The sequence below is a fragment of the Spermophilus citellus genome, assembly GCF_964194105.1.
Source record: "Spermophilus citellus genome assembly, chromosome: 4".
In the NCBI taxonomy this organism is placed as follows: domain Eukaryota; kingdom Metazoa; phylum Chordata; class Mammalia; order Rodentia; family Sciuridae; genus Spermophilus; species Spermophilus citellus.
In genome coordinates, this window is record NC_138185.1 from 212793047 (window position 1) to 212819107 (window position 26061).

The 26061-nt window shown below is 45.0% G+C and overlaps 1 long non-coding RNA gene across 1 annotated transcript; it reads left to right on the plus strand.

Annotated features, from left to right (window-relative positions):
* Window positions 1-20610: 20610 nt before the first annotated feature.
* Window positions 20611-24838, plus strand: LOC308648046. Its single transcript, XR_014021769.1, has 3 exons — window positions 20611-20674; window positions 24143-24248; window positions 24760-24838. It is a non-coding gene; the product is annotated as an uncharacterized lncRNA (long non-coding RNA).
* Window positions 24839-26061: the final 1223 nt, after the last annotated feature.

Consider the following 26061-nt stretch of genomic DNA (forward strand, 5'->3'; position numbering starts at 1 on the left):
ATATTCAGGCTGGAATAGTGGTTCTTAGTCACAGTAGCATATTGGAATCACTTGGGGATCTAAAATCAGGATGTCTAGGTCCCACATCCCTGGAAATTCTGACTTAGCTTGGGCCATGGCTCAGGCCTTGGGGTTTTTAAAAGTTGCCTAAGTGATTCTAACCCAGTTGAGAAATACTGGCCTAAGCATAAGCCTATCATTATTAAAATGAGAATACAAGCTTTATTCTGGGCTTCCCAATAGGTAAAACAAAAAGGGAAATCTGATGAGTTTCATAATACACACTGTCTAAAAGGTGGGAAAGCTTTTTTCTGCCTCCCAAATATGAAGGACATCACTAGAATATATATTCTTTCTCCACAGTTGTGTGTGCACCTAGTCCTTGGGTGATTTGCATGCCTTTGTACATACCCTCCTTTGTATACAGGTGGAATTGCATGATCTTTGCTGTTCTGCAACTTGCGTTTCTTTTTACGAGCACATCATCACATTCAGATTTTATGTCGACACTTGGCAGAGTTGATCTAAGCGTATCCAGAAGAGCATAGAGGGTAATTTTTCAGAAAAATAATGCTGCTGTTTTTTTTTTACCTTTGATGAACTGAACTCCCTGCTCCTTCTCATCTTCTCTCTGCACTGCTGCCCTCTGGGTAGCATTGGCAAACCTCAGAGCCAGAGGGTCCCAGAACAAAACTGGACCACCACAGCTGATATTCTGGAGTAAGAAGCCATGAGCCTCTGGGTGCCCCTGTGAGAATCAGCCTCCTATCCAGAAAGAGAGCCGCTGGCAAAGTCCCTTGTTGAGGTGAGTGATGACAGGAAACGGTGGCCAGATGGCACCACAGCCATCATCGAGGCCATGAGGGAGGGGTGAGAAAGAACAGAACATACCTCTCTTGAGCCGGTCGCCCTGTGTCCCTGTGTAGGTGGACAGTGCCCTCTTCTCTCTCCCTCAGGGGTGGGGGGGGGGCGGGGAGCTGCCTTGCCAGCTGCCCAGCTGAACCTCCAGCGGGAACAGCGCAGGCCTCTCGAAAAAATGTCACTCAGCCTGGCTTTACATGAAGACCAGAGGGTTCCCCGGAACAGCCCCTGTACCTGGTGGCCTGTGACTCTGCTCTCATCCTCGTTCACCATCCGCATAGGTCCAGCACAGAAAACGAAGCCATCCCTATATTGTGGCAAGATTTGACAGCCTCCCTATGATGAGGATAGAGAAGCCGAGTGGCCTCCATGCTGGGGCACAGTGAGCTGCACCGGGCAGGGCTCCTGCTTTGTCCCTCCGCAAGAGGCTGAAATGCTTCCAGACCAATTAGCAGTCACTGTGCTGAGCGAGGCTCTGTGATGATCAACCACCCCGGAAAGGGCTAGCGCTGGCCCACCGAGGACCTCCAGGCCCTGTTCCAGCCGCTTGACCCACATCTGTTCAGGGAGTTGTTCCCAGCGTCCTGCAGCTGTTACCATCCTGCGGATCTGCCCTGCTGCTGCCCCAGCGTCTGAAGCTGTGTCTGGCCCAGGGAAGACCCTCCTGAGTGAATGGATTTGGGCACAAACATACTCTGGCCACCTTTTGGTAAATGGACCATGGGGGTGAACCAGGTCCTGGCTGGAGACCTGGCCGCTCTGCAGAGGGAAGGAGTTTCTAAAAGTTTCCTTTACTCTCAAGGACTTGAGACAGTATCTCTCTGGGATACTCCCCGGTGTACCGGGGAGCAGCCCTGGCACCCCAAGGAGGGCTGGGCTTTGCCTTGACTTTTATCTCAGGGTCCAGGGGTAGCTGGGCAGAGACTCCAAGTTACTCCTCAACCCCCCACCCCCAAGGCCAAGTGGAGGATGAGAGGTGGTGCTGTGAGCGAGCTAATAACCGAGTAACCGGCTGATATTAACATCCCATCTGATTAGTTAAAGTTCACCCTGTGAACACTGATATTTGCCAGGAAATAGGAAGGATGTCAGCCCCTTTACCCCCCACCTTTTCTCGTCTTTTTCTTTTTAAAAAACACATTCAGAAGTGTTTTAATGGCTGTTGAAGGAAATTATTGCCGCGGCAATCAGGGCTCTCTGTGTGAAACACCTTCAATCGTCCGCGGCCCCCTCGTGAAGCGGGAGGGACATTTGGATATTAAAATGCCACTGAGCTACATCTGCCAACAAGCAGCCACTAATCATCTCTTAAGGCAGCAGGGGACAGACCCCAGGTCCTCAACTCACCAATACCTTCCTGAGGCGGGCTGTGGCCAGATGGTGGTTTCTTAGGCAAGGACAACAGAGAACGAACGAGGAGTAAAGAGGAGGAAAGGGGCCTGGCAAGAGGCCAGCACAGACAGACCCACTGGCTCGTCCTCCTCCTCACTGCAGGTGAGCACGGAGCGGCCCGCCCGGCACGCGGAGTCCAATCTTCAGTTAAGTGGCGCCTCATGTGGCCGTCTCGCTTGCAATTACATCCACAGACTAGAAATTCTTTTTTAAAAATGAAACAAAGTGCTCCTGAAAGTTGATCAGCTTCCATATGCTGGACTGGGGAGACACAGTCGCTGACCCCGCTGGGTCCTCTCCCTGCTCCTCCACCTTCCTCTGAACCCTGAAGCTGACCTACCAGCAGGGCTGGCTTAACCCCAGCTCTCCTCTAGAGGTTAGCCCTTGGGGCAAGGGCAGGAGTTAAGAGGATGGGCAGAGGGAGGTGGTGCATTTATTCCCCAGCTCACTCCCTATGGAAACTCCGGAGACTCCTCCGCCAGGGGTGGCTTACATCTTAGCATCTGCCTCTGTTCCGATTGGGTGACCCTCTCTGTCACACCCCCTGAATCTTGCATGGGCGCTGGATTCTGACCTCTGCTGTCTTCTCTCCCTTCAGACTTCAAAGAAGTGAAGGCCACCTCCCCATCCCATACACACCATTGCTATGCAGGTATTGCTCTGTCCCTGTGAATCTTTCGCCCCCTGCCGCACCTGTGCAAATGGTCTCTTGATTTATTTTTTAAATTTTTAGTTGTACTTGGTCACAATACCTTTGTTTTATCTATTTTTATGTGATGCTGAGGATTTGAACCCAGTGCCTCATACATGCTAGGCAAGCGCTCTATCACTGAGCTACAGCCCCAGCTCTGGTCTCTTTATTTTACTCTCCTCCAATCACCCAGTCTGAATGTGCCACTGTTTCCTGCCAGGCACACAGGTGGCACACAGGTGAATTCAGGTCTTTCTGTATCTTCTCAAAGACCTTCACTCCAATGCAATGTCATCCCGACAGTCCTCTTTATGGAAAGGACACCATCTGACTCATCCAAGGTTACTCAGCTGGACTTTGTGACTATAGGTATCAGGAGCACTTCAGTCACTCTCACATTTAGGCCCTGATTACTGCTTCATAGGCTCTTTTAGACCTCATAGAGATCTTGAAATCCATACCTCAATCTTTTCTCAGCTCTGTTTTATGAACTAAAATTTGCTTACCGTTCTTTTTATTTGAGCTCAGAACATTTACCTAGATTTACCTAGATCCAAATCCTTCCAAGACATACCAAGAAACTACCTTGTTGATTAAAAGCATTCAGCAAGAATCTGCCAGTAGGGAACCTGTAGCCTTGTACCATGCTTCAGTGTATAGCATGCAGTGGATACTCAGGAATGTCTGTCAGTGGCACTGTCCCAGCACATGGAGCCAACATATCTACAGTTTGAGTTACAGTATGAGGTCATTTCATTGGGTTGGCAATCTGTTCATCTTATTAATACAGAGAATAACCCTTCTCACTAGGATAAAGCTTTCCTTTCCTAAGAAAGCAATCCTAATGTACAGTGGTTGAAGAAGATGGTTTTTCTTTTCTCTCTTATGTAAGCATCTGATTCGACCATTCCAGGCCAGCAGATCACTCTGCTCCATGCAACCCTCAGGATCCCTGGTACCTTCTATTTCATCTCTGTATCTCCTGAAGCAATGATACATATAGTGGACTGAGAACAAGTACCAGTCCACAAACTCCTTGGTAACAGTCCACCATGAGTTGAGTTGTGACTTTGAGAGTAGCTTTCCTACACGTTTACCACAACTTGACATTCCCATGACATCCAAGCACATGACCAAGGAACTCATTTCATTGAACAGGCTGTAGACCTAAAGTTGGTCCAGGATAGAATAGGATTGAAGTGAAGTGGAAATCTAGTTCTTTAACACAGGTAGATTAAGATGCACTGGCCTTTGGCTTGTTCATATATCTGGTCAATTCTTTGCAAGACAAGGGAAGAGAATGTGGAAGAGACACACCCCAGGTCTAAAAGGTAGCTGAGGAGTGACTTATTTGTCTTCCTTTCACAATACCTGATAAGAACTTTTCAATATGGCCACCTCCAAGAATACAGGGAATGCTGGGAAATGTAGTCCCTAATAGCAGCACACACCCAGCCTATCACCATAGAAAATGAAAAGAATGGATTTTGGTGGATTATTAGCACTTTTGTCACATCATTCTTCCTTATCACCAATTCCTGAATACTGCATACCACACTCAAAATTAAATCCTACAAACAAGCTTTGTCAGCTCCCAGCTGGGATACAGAAGGAACAATACTGGACCAGCATCTGAAGACCTGCTTTCTAGTCCTTTCTATGCCACAAATTAGCTCTGGGACCTGGAGGTGTTTGCTTTACCTCTGTGCTTCAGACAAAGGGATTTCCTCTTGACAATTATCCATAACAATCAGGAATGGTGATATTAATCAGGTAAAATAATTATTGGCCAATGTTCCATACATCAACAGAAAGAACTGTGGTGGTTGATAAGTGTCTCCAAGGGCCCACGTATCTTGGTCCATAGCTGGGAGCTACTGAGAGCTGGTGGAAACATTAAGAGGAGGCCTAGTCGGAAGGTCTTCTGGTCATCGGGGGCATGCCCTCAAAGGAACCCCAGCCCCTCTTATTTCTCTCTCCTTCGTGTCTGGGGCAGGAGGTGATGGCCACTTCCTCACCATATGTTCCACCATATGTTCCCATTATGATGAGCTGCCACAGACCCAAAGCCACAGGCCAATGGGTCATGGTCTGGAACCTCCAAAACTGTGAGTCAGAATAACCTTTTTCTTTATAAGTTCACTTAGCTCAGGCATTTGCTATAGTACCAAAAAGCAAACTCATATAAGAGCTAACATTTATTGAATGTTTGCTACGTTCCAGGCATTGTTCTAAGTGTGTTAATCCATTTAACCTTCACAAGAAGCCTATGCAGGAGATACCGTTGCTATCTTCATTCTCTGGCTGAAAAGAAGTAAGGTGAAGAGCAGGGAAGTAACTTGCCTAGCCAGAGTCCAAGATCATAGTCATTGATATGCTGCTTCCTTAATAGACAGGTAAAAGGTTTTCAGAATATTACTTGAACTTTCTGTCCTGAACTTATGGGCCATCCTGTCCATTTTCCTGTGTGATAAAAATAATTCCTTCTGGGAAGGGAACTACTTATTTTCCATTCTCTTACCCCTGAAACCTTCCCCACCTGGTATTTTTATATAAAAGAAGTTCACTGAATGCGTGTGGATTCACAACAATGATTTTTTTTGTTGAATGCACTGTGCTACTGTGGACATGACATAAATATGCCATCACCATATCTGGATTCAAATCCCCTTTCTCCTGAATACTAGCTGTGCTGAATTGGGCAAATCATTTATTCACCTAACTTCATGGAGTATCCTGGTTCTCATTATTAAGATGGATACAATGAAGAGGAAAGGTGTAGTTCTTGGAGCCAAGGTTGTCACTGGAAGCTGCTTCAGCCTCTTATGTGATGGAGTCACGCACAACACTGAGGAACATATCACTAGTCCTCACCTGCTGCAGCAGAGACTGGTGTGCCTACAGAAGGGACGCGCCAAGGTGCAATGCCAGGTTGCTTCCTGCATGCCACTCCACACAGTGATTTGAGTAGAGATCCTACTGATAAGCAAACACAGTAACAAGCCCTCAGATAAACCCAGAGCTGGAGAATTCACATTTTCTCTTTATAAAGGTACTTGGAAATCAAGTGGGAAAGAAAAGAGGAAAGGGGGGACCAGGCAAAGTGGGGAAGTAAGGGATTTGGAAGAGAGAGGGCTCAGCAAACTGGACTGGGAAGAGAAAGGGCACAAGACAGGTAGTCAGTCCTCTGGTTGGGAAGAGCCATGTCAACAGAGGGACACACGAGGCTTAGCTTCTTTTCTTACATAGGTCCTAGAATATATCTCCCCTTCAACATACAGAACACCTCGGTAAAGTCTTCTACCTACAAATAATAATGTTAATAATATGTGATGGGTGGGTGATTCCCCCTGGGGTCATGTGATCCGGGTAGAGCAGCAGTGGGAGAGGCGAGAAAATCTTCAGTAATTTGGAGACGCACTAAGCCAGGAAGGATCAGGAAAACTTAAGCCACCACCCTCCCTCCCTACAAGACCCCAGAAGGATTGGAAGAGCCATAGCTGGCTGTGACGGTGTGTGCGCGCGGCAGCATCCGAATCAATTTAATTTGAATTTCAAAGGGAAAGGAAAAGCTAATATCCGAGAGTCACATCTAAAAATCTTAGCTTGTAGACACGGGCACCAATCACCAGAACTGGAGGCAATATGACACATATTAGAGCCGCTGACACTCACCCCACTACAGGAGCAAAATACAACAACCTGGGTAAACTCAACGTACGTGGAATCTGCATAAATACCAGGACTCTCTCCTGCTTCAAGAAGAAAAGGGCCAATAGAATTGGGCCATTTTGGAGAGATGGACCGGGAGAGAGCAAAAAGCAATTTGGAAGGGGGTTCAGAGTCCTGCCACCCTCTGTTGCACTTTAGAGCAGGGGAAAAGGGAGAGTGGAAGGTGAGGGCTTGGGTAGGAGATGTCCTTCCCGTCAGGCTGGGGCTCCAGCAGGACAAGGAGAAAAAACGGATGCTTGGGTTGTGTGCACTTCCTGAAGAACCTTTATGGTGGCAAGATTGATTTTCTTAAGAAATCCAAAATAGTTTCGGTAAAACAGAGGATTTATTGACTCCAATATATTAAAAATACCAAGGGTTAATGAAGTTTTTAGACTCAGTAGGATTCATGAACTCAAGCCATGTCCCCCATCTCTGGGCTCCACTACCCTCCACTCTGGCTTTGTCCTTGGGCTCTGTGTGGTGCCAAGATGGCTGCGAATCACTCAGCACATATTCTTCATGTTCACTCCAGTACCCCATCCCTGGACCAACCACAGGAATTCAACTTCCTGGTGGACTTTGGCCCTGTCTTGTATTTATCTCCTCTCTGACTTCATATCATCCTAGACTTCCGCTTGCCCAGTCCCCATCATATGGGTCTCCTTGTTCCTCAAACATTAAAAACAAGCTCAGGGTCTTTGTACTTGCTCTTCCCTCAGAACTCTGTGTGGTTCCTTTCCATATCTCCTTCAGGCCTTTGCTCCAATGTCACCTTCTCAGGGAGGCCTGCTCGTCTTAGAATTGAACACACACCGATGCACACTCTCTGCTCCCTATTGCCACCTCCCATCATATTTTATCCAGCACTATTACCAAAGAAATAGATCAACAGTATGTTGGCCTTCCTCCCGCTCGCACCAGTAGGAAGCAAATTCCACGAGACCAAGGACTTTTAACAGTCCTGATCACTGCTGTATCCCCAGGCCCGAGAAAACATGTCTGGCCCATAACAAGTGCTCAATAAATCACTAAGTGAATGAATAATGAGACCACAGTCTCCAGACCTAGGAAGTGAATGGGCCCCACTCAAAAGCCAGTGATTAAGGTCAAGGGCAAGCAGTCCCCTGGGTACTGGAGGGAAGGGTGACATTGACAAGAGGGTGACTGGCAGCTTGGCCTCCAAAACAGATGTCCAGCTTCCCCCGCTCCCTGCAGCACACGCAACCCTTTCCTCTCTGGCTTTTACCTCTGAGCCACAATGGGAGCTTCCCAAAGCAATTCCCCCTGTTAACGTAGCCCCTCTGCATGCATATCCCGCTCTTCCCAGTGTCAGCCCTGGGAGCAGGGCGAGAGCTGAGTCCTGCCATCACCCAGCAGGGCCCTGGGTGGATGGGGATGTTTCCATCTTGCCCAATCAACCCCAATGCCCCTGTTCCCTCCTCCCCTCCTTCTCCCTTCCCTTTGTGCCTTTTTACATGACAATCAATAGAGGCCAGGCTTTGGGGATATTATCAGAGCCCTGATTGCAACCTCTAACATTATAATCCACAGGGTTGCCAGGAGCATTAGTACATCTCGGATAAATTAATTCAGTGTATAAGTAAGCGCTTTGAAGCCGGGCACATCGCTCGGCTTTTGAAGCTTAAGCCCTGTTTAGATTACTTGATTAAAGTGGGTCCAAAGCCTCGGCGATCAATATATTTTGCTTAGGAGCAGTGTTGCTACAGAAGCAGATTTAATTGCGTCCATGGTGCCTGTGTTGCAGGTAGCTCTTTAGAATATAATGAGATATTACAGAGCCAAAAACCAAGAGGGGGGAGCAGGGAGGAGGGACAGTCATTCAAGTTACCACCCTGAGAACGCAGGGGACCCGTATTTGCAGGACGTGTGCATAAATAATCCCCGAAAATGAGAAACTGGAAAAAATAAAGACGGCAATCGCTGCTTATAAAATCTTGGCGCGTGTGACAATCATCTGTCTGTTTTAAGGGTGGATTCCTGGGTTGAGACCGAGGGAATCTATCAGGTCCTAATAATGTGACATGTTGAGGATTACAGGCTGGAACTTCATCAAAGTCATCATGGTTAATGAGGGGGTTAACCTGCCCATCCCCATGAGGCAGGAGGCATGTGATGGGCATCTGTAGTATCAGGGACAGCCCGGAGAGTCAGCAGCCGGGGACTGGACAAGGTCTAGTATGGCCAGGAAGAGAAGAAGAAATACAATGACACTCCTCCAAGCTTCTACTCCAGGGCTCAACATTTTTATATTTTATTTTGTTCAATTGCAAAGCCATGCTATTCCACAGATGCCACTGTGCTCAGTTTACGGGGGCGGGCTGGCAGGAAAGGAGGCGAAGTCAGAGTTTGGGTTTCCCTGACTCTCAAAGCCGTTCTTTCTCAGCTTGGGTCTCCATTCAGTCCCTAACTACCCTCATAAACATTTGCAAGTCATTTAAGCAATCTGAAGCATACTTTTCCTGACTGCAAGAAGAGGGAGATCCTAAAGTTCTCTCTGAATCAAAATCTTGGGTCTGGAATAACTCCGGGAGTCAGAATCATCTTTGATCTTTGCAATGTCCAGCAGCCACGGGGTGGGAGGCAGGCTTTTCAAACTCTATGTTTGCCCATCGATCCAGCACATCATGATGCCCACATGACTCTGGGGCAGCACCAAATGCAATGTCAGACAAAGGAGACCTCTGACAAGGTGTAAATGCTACACATGAGAATTTTATTTGAAATATTCCAATCAGATGAGCCCAGATCTCCTTTCCTTTAAAGGAGTGGGAAACTATGACATCATGCCCACCCAGGGGATGTTCCATGGCACAATCCAAAGGCCAGCTGGTCATGGAAAGGAGCCCACGACCCTCCACAGCAGCAGCTCCCTCCGTCTCAGGTGTTCTCTGTCCTCCAAGATTCCTGGAAGGTGCATACTTCAGTTCTGAAGGCTCTGCATGAAACCCGGAGACTCTTGTGCCTTTTTCTAAATCAAGCCCAAATGCCTTGGGGACAGGGCTGGGAAAGGAGCAGGGCATGAGGAGAAAGACCACCAGCAAGCAGCTGAAGAGAGGCAAGCTTTCCAGCATCTTCCCACGGAGGTGGGTACCAGACACATCCTTCCCTTCACAGCTTGAGGCAGCTGATAACGTGGGGGCTCCAGAAGCCTCTATCCCTTAAGTTTCCATGTGAAATATTTTTATTTATGTTACAACAACATGACACAGCGCCATATGCCCATGAATCAGACCCAGTATAGAGTCTGCAGACTCGCCTCCCAGAGGCGCCGAGCTGAGAACAGGTTGAGAAAACCCAGTAGAGGGCACACACTGAGAAGCGGGCAAGGGGCCCACGGCATTTGCTTTTTGCCTTCTCAGGTGGGTATCGGGGAGCAAAGAGTGTTTCCTGAGATCTCATTTGCTCGCATTCAGTGTCTGAAGAACATTCATTTTGGCCATCATACACCTGAGTCCCCTTCCAGAATTGGGAACGCTCACCACCGTTTTGAATATCCGTAGATGGGTGGTACCATTGCTTCTTACTCTAAAAGCTGGGATTGACAGCCTTTCCCAGCCTCCCTTGCAGCAAGGATATGGGTACATGACATCACCTCTGCTCATCAGATGCACCCAACCAGACTTCAAATCCAGGGCTAGCAACATGAGGATGCAAAGAGAGTAGAAGTTGCAAGCAAGATGGCGATAAGGGTGTGACGGTGCCTGGGCCGGGTGGTGTCCATGCTGGTGATGCTCAGTAGTGGTAAAGGGTTAAGGGTTGTCCTCCAAGTCAGTTCTGCAGCAGGACTGGGGTGCTCCTGGGTTTTGCCTCAGCCAGCTCTCTAGCCTCTCCACCAATTCTGTGAGCTCTCCTTTAATGTATCTCACTGAGGTTTGATGTGTCCCCAAAGTTTGTGTATTGAAAACCTAATGTTTTCAAAACCTTTAGGTGGTGGGGCCTCAGGACAGCAATGGTTCCTAGGTTCTGCCTTCAGGAATGCATTAGTGTGGAGGTTATGCACCGCAGTAGGTTGTTATAAGGCTGAATCCAGCCCCGCCTTTGCTCTCTTGCCCTCTCTCCCATGATTCCTTGTCCTTCCACCTTCTACCATGGAATGACACAGCAAGAAGGCCCTTACCAAATGCAGCCCCTCCATCTTGAACTTTCCTGGCTTCCAGCACCATAAAATGAGTACATGTCTATTCATGATAAATTGCCCAAGCTCAGGTATTCTTTTTATAGCAGCACAAAACAGACCAAGGCCCATTCCTGCGGTTTATACTTCGGTGGCTTCCTCTTAGCAGCACCAGCAGATGCAGAGAAGAAGTCAGAAAGCTGGGATTAAGTTCTGGATCCACTCGATCTCAGTGAGAGGGAACAGTTAAGCTCTGTGAGTCTCCTCCAGCCCTGACATGCCATGACAGGTGAGGAAAACCGCAGCTCAGGGGCAGCCTCTAGGTTGCCACACGGGGCTCAGTGAGAGCTCTGTTCCTTGGTAAAGTTACTTATCTCATAAAGCCTCAGTTTCCACCTCTGTAAAATGGAACCAGTTGTACCTATGACATCGAGTTCAGTGAGTATCAAAGGAGATAACCATGGAAAGAACCTAATAAATACCAGGTCTACGTCAGCACAGGAGTGGATTTACACAAAGCTGTATCCTGAACATTCTTTCTAGAGTGCGTTTCTGTGAAACAAGTTAGGCTTTCAAGCTTACTTAAACCAATAATGTGCATGCTGCCCACACACCCAACATCTAAGGTACATTCTGAGGCTGATAGCATTTTTTCATATTTTTACCTCTTTTGAGCTTTTTGTTCAGCCTGTTTCAGGATGATGCTATAGCAAAACACCTGAGATGTGGCAACTTATAAACAATAAAAATTTATTTCTCATGATTCTCTTGGCTGAGAGGTAGGAGATCAAGGCACCAGTACATTTGGTGTCTGGTGGGGGCCCACTTCCTGTTCATAGATGGTGTCTTCTGTGTTCACATATGGTGAAAGGGACAATGAGCTCTCTGAGCCTGTTTTATTTTATTTTATTTTTTTAGCAGCACTAATCTGACTCACAAGGGGTCTACTTTCATAATTTAATCAACTACCAAAGCCCCCCCTCCTAATACCATCCCCCAGTGGGGTAATGATTTTGACCTGTGAATTTTGAGGGGACACAGCATTCAGACCATAGCATACCTATGCAGAGGAAATACTCCTATCCCTGTTTTGGAGAGTGGAAAGCCAGGGCTTAGAAAAAAGTGACTCACCCAAAGTCAACTAACTTGGAAGGGTAGGGCAGGATTGGAAACCCAGATATCTTTATACAGAAACTTGCCATCCATCTCTGCCAAGGTGTGGGTCCCAAACAAGCAAAGCTATTTTTTGCTGACAGATGTTTTCCTAGAGCCCTTGGTGCCTAGTCACAGGTAAAAGCAGCTCCACTCCTGGACTTCCCAGCCTGTAAGCAGGCAAGTCCCCTGGTTGACTCAGTTAATTTGAGTTGGTGTTTTTCACTTGCCACCAAATGGTAGAGAATTACCACCATTAATATTGTCTCATTTTATCTCTTCCATTTGACAGCCATGCACAGTTATCACGATGTGCCAGGGACAGTGACATGCCCGGGAGAGACAGTGATAAATCGGGCACAGTCCCTGCCTCCAGAATGCAGCCACCCCATGAGCTGGGGGTTGGCAGGTGCTCCTGCTTCTGTTTTCTAGACTTGGAAACCCAGACTCAGAGAGACTGAAGGACTTTGCTCAGGGTCACAGCGTTTTAGTGGCAGAGCCAAAGGAAGAACCCAACAGAGAATTTTTCTACAGAGAACATTAATTCCCTCCTGGAGTCCACAGCTGACAGAGGGGGAACGGCTCCACCTCTAGTCTCCAGGGTTGTCTCTCCCTTTAAGAATCCAATAAAGGCTGAAAGAATAAATAAGTTCCAGAAGGGCTGAGAGGAGCTCACATGAATGATGAAGCCAGAATGAGTTATTACGGGGCAAGTCAAAGAGGCTCACATCCCTAACCTTTAGAAATTGACTTCACTGGAGGTATCCACTGTGTTCTTCCCATAAAGCATCTCTGCTACTTCGGTCAGAGACAGAACAAAGGGACAGGCCGAACTTTATTCTGTTCTCATTTAGTGGGTCTTATATTTCAAAGGTTGTGTTTCTACCTCCCTCAAGAAATAGGAACCAAGTGCCTCAGAGGCAATAATCAGGAAATGGAATCCCTTGCAGGATAGAAGGATGAGTCGGGGAGAAAAGAGATTTGCTCCTGAGGTGAGTCAAACGAGCTCATAAATCCCCTACGTGGATGCTTTCCTACGACCCCAGAGGTAGTACCTGTAGTTGAGATGAGAACAGAAAGGAGGAGGCCACCGCACAAAGACAGCATGCTGTCCAACCGTTGCCATGGTAACAGCACCTCCCTGGGAAGCTCAGAGGAGGAACCTGGTACCCCACCATTTTCTGCCTCACAGTCTGAGAGGCAGCCTCTGGGTCACAGGGAGAACTGGGGTCAGAGCTGCCGAGATGCCAGGCTGAATTCTATCCTGAGGTCCCCTTATTTCCCAAAGTGTCATCTGACCTCCTCTGTCCCTTCTCCAAACTTTTCCAAACATGATTCTCTCCATAGAAGTCTCCTTTCTTCTCCCTCCCAGAAGCCAAATTAGTGACTGACTTCTCAAACTTATTACTTCCCAGAATAGCAGAACTGGACGGGGACTCCGGTGTCATCTACTTCAAACCCATCTCTGTTCTTCAGAGGGCAGGGAAACCTTGTGTATCGCATGACTTGCCAGCTTCCGGGTCCCTGCCACTCTGTGATGTGGACCATCTGCGACCTACATGGCTCCCATTTTTCATACCCTCAATGAAGTCCCATCTCCTTCTTCTCTCATCAGGTCTCCTTACTGACAAAAAAGAGAAGCCAGGACCCCGAGACCTCCCTCGCCCACACTCAGCCCTGTGGGGGGGGGCATCCATGGCAATGTCTTTGGAAAGGAAGCCAGGTGAGGACAGACATCTTGGGCAAGAGCAGAGAATTACGTTTTCAGAGTCTCTAATATTGGAGAGTTTAGGAAGATAACAGCATCATTTATTAGAATCAGTTTTAAAACATTTCAAAATTTTAAAACTCTCCCTCTATCCCAAGGTTTTTCACAGAACAACTCTTTCCAGGTCTCCCTTCTCCTTTACGTTATCCATAAAACACCTGGAAACAGTGACTGGCCAGCCACATGCTCAGTGGGCCTGAAGTGGCACCCCCTTTCTCCACAGAAAAGTCTTCTTCACCCAGACTGATTTTAGGACTGTCAGCAAAAGAGTCTCTGCAAAAGAGTCCAATGTAGATAAACTTCCTATTTCTGTGTTGCCCTGTTTACTTGGCCACTGGCCGAGAAGATACCAGCACTCCAGGTGCTGGACACCCCCTTACTAGTTTTTCACAAATATATCCAGTATAGGACTTTGTAGAAATGTGCAAACAAGGCCTCTGGCCTGGAGCTGGGCTTCACAGAGATGTCTACATTTTTAAGATAAGTTACCAACCGGGCTCCATGGTAACAGCTGGCAGGGGAGGAAAGAAAGGGGAGAAGAAGCTCCCCCCTTCTCAGGGGTTGTCCTTGAAGGGTTAACTTGCCCAAAACAGTGAAAGAAAAAGTTGCTTCTATGTGAACTTCTGCAGACTGTGGACTTCTGAGCCCCTCCCCTTACAGCTGGGTATAAAACTCTGAAACTCCCTGAACTCAGGGTTCAGGGGATTGATTGATTACAGCAAAAGCTGTGCCCTCTGAACCTGGCTGCAGCCAAATAAAACGGTTTCCTGCTATCTTCGGTGCCTTGTCTTGTTTGTCCCTACAACAGGCCTCAGTCTTGGGAGTTTTCCACAGAGAGACTCTAAGAATCCATGCAACATGGTCTGATAAACTCCAATGGGGCCTCTTTCTAAAGATAAAACCCATCCTTGTTTACCTCTATGGCCTAAGCCTGTGAGCCTGAGAGGCCAAGAAGCTCCGAACAGTGGTACCTGTGTATTACCATCACCTGGATGCTTGTAATTTATCTTTTAACTCCTCAGGAGATTCCCATGGGCAGCTGAGGCTAAGCCCATTGCCCTAGGGGTTAGAAATGGTCCCATCATTTCTCAGTAGATGATAAGGGAGGATTAGGTGGTCAACGCTCACTGGTCAGAACCCCCGTTTACCTCCTATAAGCTTTGCAACAACTCTGCCTACAGCGAGGATGATGCCTTGTATCTATAAATTGTTTTGTGGGAAGGTTATAATGTGACAGATAATGCTTATTTGTTTTTGTCATATTTTATTTTTATACATTTGTATCAATATATTTGTGTTTTATAAAATAACAAATTGTAAAGAAATAAACATGTGCATTGTATTTTAAATTTCATGATTTTTTTTTATCTTATTTATGACATGCACACCAATAAATAAGCCCATATATGTAAATTAGTGAGGAAGGAACGTGCTGTGGAGTTGGGGCTGAGACGAAGGAAAAGCACAGCGCTGTGACGTGAAATACCTTTTGCAGCAGGGGGGACAGAAGGTCTGGGACAGCGGGTGGCGAGTTCTACAAGGCAGAGAGACTTCAGCATCCAGGCCGCAGGTGGGTTCTGCACATGGGAGGGGACACTGGGACCTCTCTCATGTTGTAGCCCTGGCCCCTGGCGTGGCAGATCCTCAGCCACCCAGATCCAGAGGATGTGGCCTAAGCAGGAAGACCCAGGCTCCCCACCCTCCCAGGAGAGATGGAAAGGAAGGCAGTTCCTGAAATCTAGCACCCCCATTTGTACATGGTCCATTTTCTCCCTACTCAATTATCTACTTTTTAATTTTAATTTTTTATTGAAGTGAAATTCACAAAACATAAAAGGAGTCATTTAAAGTGAACAATTTGGTGACATTGAGTACATTCAATTTATTGTGTAATCACCATCTCCAACTCCAAAACGTTTTCATCATCCCAAAAGAAAACTCTTTTCCATTAAACAGTTACCCTCGGTGTTAGTCGGCTTCCAGGTGCCCTGAGAAGTCGGGAGTTCATGCCTGCTACTGAGTGAAAAGTCTGTCCACCACCAGGGGTACACACTTGGGTCCAGAAACATCGCCAAAGCACAGAAGCACCAGGTGGCAGACCCAAAGCCGGACACCCAATGAAAGCTCTGCTGTTCCTCTAACGCCTTCGGGGAGGGCAGGTGTCCCTGAGTCAAGGCCCCACAGCCCCAGGATAAGGAGGAGGTGTCACCAATTCACCCTGTCCCCACCTTCTAACTGTCTGCCTTCCATGCCCGTCTCTGACCAGCAAGGACCCAGCAAGGCACATCCCAACATGCAACCAGCCACCCCCTCACCAGCCCTGGGGTCACATTCAGGCAACTGAGGACAGGTGAAAAACAGCCCCCATGAAAGGATGGGCTGAGTCAGTCGGAGACTTAGTGGCCTTTCTTTTAAGTGCCCTGGGTCCCTACAGCCCTGTCTTTCTTGAGGGAAGAAGGCAGCAGACCCCTTAGTCATCATTAGATTTAAAATCTTTTGGTGGAAGGTAGTTCCGGACTCCCTACTTTAGCAACAGCTAGATTGGGAGTTTCTCAGAGGAGAGGACCAAATCCTCTTTACCTTTACATTTCCTGGTGCAACTATTTATTGAATTTAATTTGGGTATGGAATTAAAATTTGATAATCTTTTAAAAGAAAGGCACTTAGAAAGTAGAAATGCAATATGGAAAAGTGTAAAATAAGATCAAGAAAGGATATTAGAGAAGCCTGATTCAGGCATGCCAGTGACTGGACGAGATCAGAGGATTTCTGTTCCTGTTCCCATGAAAGACATTAGTAGTCATTGCTGCATTTCTTCTCATGATAGACATTAGTAGTTAGTCATAGACATCTTTCCAACCATTCAGATTCAGTTCTGAACTAAGATTCCAAAATGTTCTCAATACAATGCCCTACTCTGGTAGAGCTGATATTTGAGTTGAAACCTAACCTGTTCTTAATTTCTTATTTTGAGAGGAGGAAACTTGTACTCAGAGACTTATACATTGGTTACAGGATAGTTCCAGTATTTAGATCTTCTGGTGACTGAAATAGATTCACACTGGTTTCCAAATCCAAGGGCCTCATGGGGCAAACAATTGTTTAAGGAGTGGACAGTAGGAGGTGCCAAGCTATTGTTTAGAACACCTGAGTGACTTTTGTTTACTCAAGAAAAAAATCACAACCATCTATATGTATCCCATAACATCATGTTGCAAATCTCAAATATGCATAATTTAATTTATTTTAAAAGGAAAAAAAGAAAAAATTACATTTTTGGTCTGGTGCAGCATGTTTTCAAAAGCAATAGGTGATCACTGTAGAAAATATAAAAACACCTGAATGTACAAAGAAGAAAATGAAAAGCTTCTGTAATCCCACCTCCCCAAGATCACCAATGTTAACAGTTTGTTTTACAGTTGTTTTCTTATCCTGGGGGTGGGGTGGGTGGAGCGGGCAGGTATATATGTGTGTGTGTGTATGCAAATACATACATAGTTTAGCAAAATTGGTATATATGTGTATGTATACCCACTCACTCACTCACACACATGTATATCTTTGTCGTTAAGGGATTTGGGCTGTGCCTGATATTGCTGCTGTTCATACACTGATACAGCAAGATGGGTGGGGGTACAGCTTCAGGCACCAGGGAACAAGCCAGATAGAAGCTACTGCCTCGACCTTTGATACTGTTATAATCCCTTTCAACAGCCAGTGAGTCAGAATTCCATCTTAACATATTAATGCTTTATCCCATTAGCCAAGGACATTTTAAAATATAGCCATCACTTTATATCCACCAGAGATTGGGTCCAGGTCCCTGCTTGGATACCAAAATCCACAGATGCTTAAGTTCATTATATAAAATGGCAGAGTATCTGCATACTACACACATCCTCCCATATGCATTAAGTCATCTCTAGATTGCTTGTAACACTAATGTAAATTCTATGTAAATCATTGTTCTATTGGATTCTTTAGGAGATGATGAAAAGAAAAAGGTTGTGCGTGCTCAGTACCAACGCAGTCTTTTTCAAATACATTTAAACAAGGTTGGTTGAATCCAAAGATGTGGGGACTAGGAACGTGGACAGCCAACTATATTGGTGTTTTAGTCAGCTTTTTTGCTGCCTTGACTAAAGGATTTGACTAGCATATTTGTAGAGGAGAAAGGGTTTATTAGGGGCTCATGATTTCAGAGGTCTCAGTTCATAGACAGCAGGCTCCATTTCTCAGAAGTCATCATAGTGGAAGAGTGTGGCAGAGGGAAGCAGCTCACACGATGATCAGAAAGCAGAGGGGGTAGAAAGAGAGAGATCGATCTCCACTTGCCAGATACAAATATATCCCCAAAGCCACGCCCCCAATGTCCCACCTCTTCCAGCCACACCCCACCAGCCTTAGATTACTGCTCATTTAATCCCACCAGGTAATTAATTCAGTGATTGGGTTAAGGCTTTCATAACCCAATCATTTCTTCTCTGAACCTTCTTGCATTATCTCACATGTGAGCTTTTGGGTGACACCTCACATCTAAACGGATATTGTGGTATGTATGTGAAAAGCAGAGCTCTTTCATCTGGCACATTAGTACAACTCTTTAGACATATTTGTCGATATTTATCAAAAACTTTGAAAATACACATTTCCTTTGCTTTTGCAATTCTAGTGAGGGAAATTGTCTTAAGGAAATTGAGCATACACAACCAAAATGTACACAGAAGGATTCATTATGATAGTAAAGAATTAGAAATCATTTAAATATCCAACAATGTGATGGAACACAGCACAGCCGATAAAAACATATCCAATAGAACATGTAAGATATATGTTTGCAACATATTGCAAAGTAACAATCTGCAGATTACAAAGGAGTATGCCCAGGACAATTTTATTATCCCCTGAATGAGAATGCATCTGAATAGGTGCGTTGACACATGCGTGTGTCTGTGTGTGTTTGTGTGTGTGAAACTATAGGTACCTGTATTAAATGAACAGCTTTCTCAAGAACAGCACGGTGAGATTTTGGATGAGTTTTTTTCCTTGGGTTCTCCTGTGTTTATCATCTTTTCATCAATGAATATGTATTTCTTTGGTAATTTGAAATTTAAAAAATGTTTTAAAAAGCACCAGCCCATTTGCCACCTGACAGATGGGAAACTACTCAAGCACAGAGAAAAACAATTGCTTCTGAGTTTTAAAATTAAAGTTAATATTATTTAAAAAATCAGATTAGAGTCCAAAAAGTGAGCTATGGACAAGTTAATCAAGGTGTCCCTGCGGTTTTAAAACTCTAGTGTGGTTTTCAACAAATATCACGAAATTCAACTCATTTGTTTGCCAAAATGAATGCTTTTAAAAACAAAGTCTTTAGATTCCCATGCACGTTGTTTTAAATGAATGCCTCAGCTTTTTGGTCATGCCCTGTGTGTGTGTGTGTGGGGGGCTTTTCTGTGAAGGCCCCATTTGCTGTTTGCATCAGGCCAGCTTGTGGGCAATTGTCTCTAAAACCTGTAAAATACCTAACAAAGTGCGGTTAACTGAAAACCTTAATTAATCAGACATTTTTGGCTTTGGTGTTTAGGAGGAAGATCAAGGGGAAATAAAATAAAATAAAATATGAAGTGTCAAAAAACAAACAAACCCACAACTGCTTAACTTGGTATGTGTGCTTCATACGTGCTTCAATTTCAGATTATTCTTAAAATCCAAGCAAAAAGAAACCTTCAAACACGACTAGAAGAAAATGAACATTGCCCACCATCTGAGCACCTCAAGTTAACTCCTATTTATGTTTTTGTGCATGTGCTACCAGTCACCACTGCATGCACTAGACACACACACACGTGCATACTCGTATGTGCCTGGTAGCAAGGGTGACTGCTGGGATGTTCCTTTACACTTGGAAGTTTGTAACTGGAGAAATAATATTTAAAATGTGTCAAAACACGTAGTGTCTGGAGGTGGAGACATCATTTCTCCTTTGAAGCAGACTTCTATAGTTTTTAGAAAAAGGCTCAGGTACACAAATGGGAAAGACCTACTTACAATACTGAGAGAAAATGGCAGGGTCACCATGAATACGACCGGGGCAGTTTGGTCTGACACGGTGACATGGTTCCTAAAGAAAATGGGCTTTTCTTTGCCCTGACTGTATCCTTCATGAGTTGGAGAAACAAGTTTTTATCTAAATGTAATTTGGGGTTGAGCTGCTGGCGTTTCTTATGACACTCTGAAGGTTTACGGCTGACATCTGCTGTTCCTGCTTTCCTTAGGTCAGAGATGTCAGCTCCAACCCCTGGTGTCCTTGTGTAGGTGGTGTTTTTGTGTCCAGGGGTGTTCTCTGGGTGTAGGGTGTTTCCCTTGAAGGAAATAGATCTTCCCTCTTTCAATCATCCTGGGTGGGCGTGAGGGTCAGCTCTTGGACCTGGGAAAGGCCATCTTGCCTCATTAGCTGAAGCAGGGCTGGCCTGGTCCCTGCTCTGGGGGCACCTCCCATGCTATGGAGTCTGAGTGAGCTTGATGTTGGGCCTGTGAGTCCCAAAGAGATGTAGAGTCCTCAGTTACAAAGTTATTCACTGCACTGGAATCTTTTTTGAGCAAGTATACCCCCAAGCTTTCAGCAAAAAAGTTCTAAATGTCTGAGCTGGGATGTAGGTGGATTTAAGACAGCTAAGGAGCAAGTGAGCTGGCAAAGAGAGCTGTTTCCTAAGATAGCAGGAGGTGACCCAAGGGCTTCAGAGCTGCACCACAGGCAAGTAAGAGCTTCTGGAGGAAGTGACTGTAAGCAGGTCATATTTGTGAAATGGCCCTGCCTTGCCTAGCACTCCCAGAATGACCTTGGATAGCAACTGAAAGAAAAAACGAATTCCCTGTGATCTTTGAGGTGGGGAGTCTGAAGTCATTTTAATTTGGACATAAAAGAAGACATAAACTTATTTTATGCTCCATCCAGGAAGTAAGTGGCATGCACTAATAATGTGCATATTCTTATTTTAAAAAAGAAGAGAGGGCATAGGGTAGATTGTGTTTTGTAACTTGTTTGTTTCACTGAAGAATATATTATGAAATTTTTTTCTATAGCACTAACACTCTTAAACAAGATTGTTTTAAGTGGTAAGTACATGTTCTAATGCATGTATGTACCTCCACTTATGTAACCAGTTCATTTCATTATCATTGTAAAGCGCTACTGTGATGAATATCTTCACTGCTATTTTTTTTTTATTGGTTATTCAAAACATTACAAAGTGCCGCAGTCTGGCTGGGCACAAAATAACCGAGCCACCACAAAAGCCTTGTAGATTCCAACAGCAACTCTTTATTCCCGAACTCTCACCGGCACTCTACACACACGTTCTGGGAAAAATACACTCCCTCCACCGGGCTCTGCGTACCAATACTCTCAGAACCCCGCGAGAACTCAACGGGAACTCAAGGAGCAGATGCCTGAGGCAGCAGGATACGCCCTATTCGCAGCAGGATCCACCCTAAACCCGGAGCCACCCTAATCCAGCAGGATCCACCCTAAACCTGGAGCCACCCTAATCCCCGAGCAGGGTCACCTTTCAACCAAAAATGCCATGCGTCATTCTTACTTGGCTATGGCTCTCAGCAACAAAGCTCTTGACATATCATATTTCATACATTAGATTCAAGTGGGTTATGAACTCCCATTTTTACCCCAAATACAGATTGCAGAATCACATCAGTTACACATCCACATTTTTACATGATGCCATATTAGTGACTGTTGTATTCTGCACTGCTATTTTTTTTCCTGATAAATCTTTATGTGCATGGCCATATATTTAGATTAAATTCTGGAAGCCAAATTCCTAGTCAAAGAACAGGAACTTTCAACTTTTTTGCCATATCATCCTGCCCAAAGTCTGTGTTTCCATCAGCGGCCCTGAAATCTCTGGCTGTTAGTACAATTTGAAAAAAATAAGTTTGCAACTTTTGGTGGTAAAATAGAAATGGCATGCCTTGGCATGGTGTTCATCTACCTGCATGCAGGCAATCAAAGGGTTCATTCTCTGTGGAGAATTCAAAAAAACAGGAGGGAGACCTACTAAAGTTGGTCCGTATTTTATTAGCCTCACACAACAATGTTACTAAACATTGTGAAAAAGACTCCTTCAAAATATAGATTTTGGCCCCAGAGCTAAACAATTGCTTTAGTTATTTTGAGTTTTAATAAAATAGACATATTCTTAAAATTAATGCATTTTTTTTCAATTGATCAAATTAATGCATTTCTATTACCTATCCTCTAATATAAATTACATGTTATCTGGGAGTTCAGTTGGGAAATCCAGGTATGTGGTCATCTCTAGTGCCAGCCACTAGTGGAGTGGCCTCTCAGATTTTTTTTCAAGATTGAGTTTGTGATGGCTTGAAATGATTTGAATTTCTTTGGGGGCACAGTTCACATCCCCACCCATGTGGTTCCACAGATGGTTGTGTTTAAAGATAAATTTGAAATAAACAATGATTTGAAATAAATAATGACAGCATGGTGATTGCTACAACAAAAACACGGAGTTTGAATGACCTCATCTGTGGGACCACTTGAAGTTTTTTTTGTTTATGTCCAAATTCAAAATGAAATGAAACACAAACCATGAGGTGTCGTAGTTTAATTCTGAAAGTGCAAATTTCAGTTCATGCCTGAATTACTGAATTTTGACGGAATTTAAAAAGGCAGTCATGAAGAGTGAAATTTGTTCATCTTTGATTGTTTGAAAACTAAAGAACCTGTCAAGAAAAATAAAACATTACAGAACGATCATTACTTACTAGGTAATTATTTTCCTAAAATAATATATTCATGCTAGGGTCCAAATGCCAGTGTCTCTCTGAAATCCATGCGTTAAAGTCCTAACTCGAAAAGTGATGGTATTAGGAGGTAGGGCTTCTGGAGGTGTTGGTTGTGAGGGTGGGGCCCCTATGAATGAGATTAGTGCCCTTGTTAAAGAGGCCTAGACAGAACTCCCTCGCCCCTCCCACCCCTGAAGACACGGTGAAAGGGCCCTATCTAAGAATCAGGAAACGGCCTTCACCAGACATCAAATCTGCCAGCACCTTGATTGGACTTGTCAACTTTTAGAACTGTGAGGAAGGATTTCTGTTGTTTATAGCTCTCCTGCCCATGATAGTTTATTAAAGCAGTCCAAACAGACTAAAGCAATCAGTCTATAAACAAAGGGACCAAATTTAAATCGTTAAGTAAATAAAAAACTGTTCAATAGACAGACAGTTGTGCCCTCTTTCTTTCTTTCTTTCTTTTTTTTTTTTGGTGCTGTAATAAATATTTTTTATTTAGTTATTTTTAAAAGTTTTTCACTTACATATACAAAGTTCCATAAAATAGAATCCAATGTCTGCATTTCTCCTTTGGCCATTGTCATTTGTTTCATTTCTGATTATTATTGGAAATACTTTTGTCATACAGAGGAGGGAAGGGAGTAAAGGACTGATCTGCTCCAGGCAGGATGGGCTATATAAATTTAATGTCTGATGCAGGGCCCCTGGTTTGAAAATGAGTAAGAATTTCAAGATGGTGACAGTAATGCATTAAACCAAGGGGTGGCCCTTCTGAGAAGGGGCCTCAGCAAATATCCAGGTCTCACACCCATGAAGCTGGCCCTGGCTCCAAGCGTGGGGTATTCTGGGAATGCCACTGTGTCCTGGTTGGTTCCCTTTCCTGACTCCAGGTGAGGCTGTCCAACCTCCCGCCCCTCCACTCGACTCTCAGGAAAGAGCTGCTGCCCAGCAGGGTGGCTCCAGAGCTCTCTGGGTTCTCTTCCTTCCCAGACGAGATCAGATTCAAGTCCCCAGCCCACCCCAAAACACCAAGACAGCCACGAATCTCTGTTCACCAGAGAAGTTCATTTCCCAAATGGCCCATGCCCAGATCTTCGTGAATAATGATTATTTTACCAAATGCATTGCTCTTACTCAACTGTCTGGAAAATATTGATTATTGGGTAGTTCTTTTCTTGCCTGTGGTCTCTTTGGGACCAAGATTTATGGTGAAACAATACTGGGCAAAGAGGGGTAAAATTTGGCCGGCTACCTCCTTATATTGCAAGAAAGCCCTCGGGGTGTCTTAGAGGTCACAAACTGCAACTGTTTGAAAATGAAGTGACCATGATAAGGGCTAGAAAGTCATACTCATGTGTATCAGGCTCCATGTCTGCGGGTTGGGTGTGGCTAGAGCATCCTCCAAGCGTCCTTTGTGTTTAAAGTCTTTATCCCCAGAGTGGCACTGTTAGGAGATGGTGAAACCATTGGGAGGTGAGACCTAGTGTGAAGTCTTTAGGTCACTGGGGGTGTGTCCTCAGAAGGTAGTTTGTGGGGGATTCCTTAGTAATTCTCCCCAAGAGACTTTTTATAAAAGCTTGATTTCGGCCCCACCCAGCCTCTCTGCTTCCTGTCTCGAGATGTGATCACTTTTCCCAGCACAGGCTCCAGCCATTGCCATTCACCGTTTGCCATGAAGTCCTGAACAGAACTGGGCCCAAACTGTGAGTTCCCTAAACCTTTTGTTTTTACTAAGTTAGCTGCCCCAGGTATTTCATTAAACTGGTGAAGAGCTGACTAGTACAGTTTCCTAGACACAAGAAGGAATCAAAGCAGTGCTCTCCAGGGCTGAGAGGGCTCCTTATCCCATGGGTGGGGCAGCACACCTCAGGAACAAGCAAAAACTCACAGGAGAATGAGAAGAAGGAAAAGGGAGGAGAGGTATGTGGCCTCCTCAATGCCCCAGTTTGATAGGAGAGGCTGTGAGAGACTGAACATCCCTTGGCTTGACACTCCTGTCTGTGAAAGGAACATCAGTAAAATGTTCCAAGCTTGATAGGTCGCTAGTATGAAAACGCTAATAAAAACCCACTTGTGATGCTTAAAGTGCATCTGACACCAACTGAAGTCATACAAAGGAACGTGCTTCTGGGGCCAGGAGTAAATGACCCATGGCTTTTGCCAAGAGGCTGCCAGAATATTTCTGAGAAAAGAACCTTGTTTTTGTTCACATAGAGAAAATGGATCAACTCCTAAAAGCCAGAAGTCCCTCATGTGCTGGATCAATGGCTGCTGGTGCACCTGTTTGGAGCTGGTAAGAAGTTAAATAGGGATTTCCAAGATTTGCAATTGTAATTTAAAATAAGCCAGTGATGCAAATGAAGCTGACATTTAACTCCGAGTGGCTGACTGTGAATTGTGGTCTCTGGGTCCCACCAGAACCACATGCACACAGACCCCTGTGCACCATTGATTGCCCTGCTCAGTATTTTGAGGATGTGGCCTTTCTCTGGCCTAGGCCTGTCCTGGCTCACAGGTGGAGGGACTGCCACTTCATGACCAGGTTCCTCTAGTATCTGGATGAATAGCCTCCTGCTGCCCTGGGTGGGGGGAGGATTTCTAAGAGTTCTGCTCCAGGCCGAAAATCAGCACTCCAGGGGCAGCCCTTACAGACAGATGAAGGTGGCGTGACCCAGGCTCCTTTCTCCGTGCAGTTAATAGCACAGCTTTTAGGACTGTCCTGACTATACCACCAAATACCTCGAGACCTTGGGCAAGTTACATTCTAAGCTTCACATTCTTTGTCAATAAAATGAGTGCAACAATAACATTTTCTTCAGCATTTAGCACACAGTAAGTACTTAATAGTGGCTAGAGAAGCCAGGTGCAGTGGCGCACGCCTGTAATCCCAGCAGCTCAGGAGGCTGAAACAGGAGGATCGCCAGTTCAAAGTCAGCCTCAGCAAAGTGAGGTACTAAGCAACTCAGTGAGACCCTGTCTCTAAGTAAAATACAAAATAGGGCTGGGGAGGTGGCTCAGTGGTCAAATACCTTGGTATCCCTCAAAAAAAAAAAAAAAAAAAAAACATGGTTAGAGAAAAGTAATTTTTTTTCATTGAAAACTATAACAAAGAGAGTGTACTTAATGCTACTGAACTGTATGCTTAAAATGGTGAAAAAGGCAAATTATATGTATGTTACCACCTTAGAACTTTTTAATTAAAAATGATGCCATGGTGGAGTAATAGGGATTGGATTTATCTTCCCGCGTAAACAACCAAAATCATGGACAAAACATCAGGAGTACTTTTTTTTTTTTTTTGTAAAAAAACGACAGGTAATAGAGAAGGTGATTTCTTTTTTCTTTTTCTTCTTCTTCTTCTTTCTTTATTTTGGCACTAGCAATTGAACTCAGGAGTGCTTTAACCATTGCTCCCCATCCCCAGCCCTTTTAAAATACATTTTATTTAAGTAGACAGGGTCTCGCTAAGTTTTTAGGGTCTAAGTGGCTGAGGCTGGCTTTGAACTTGCAACCCTC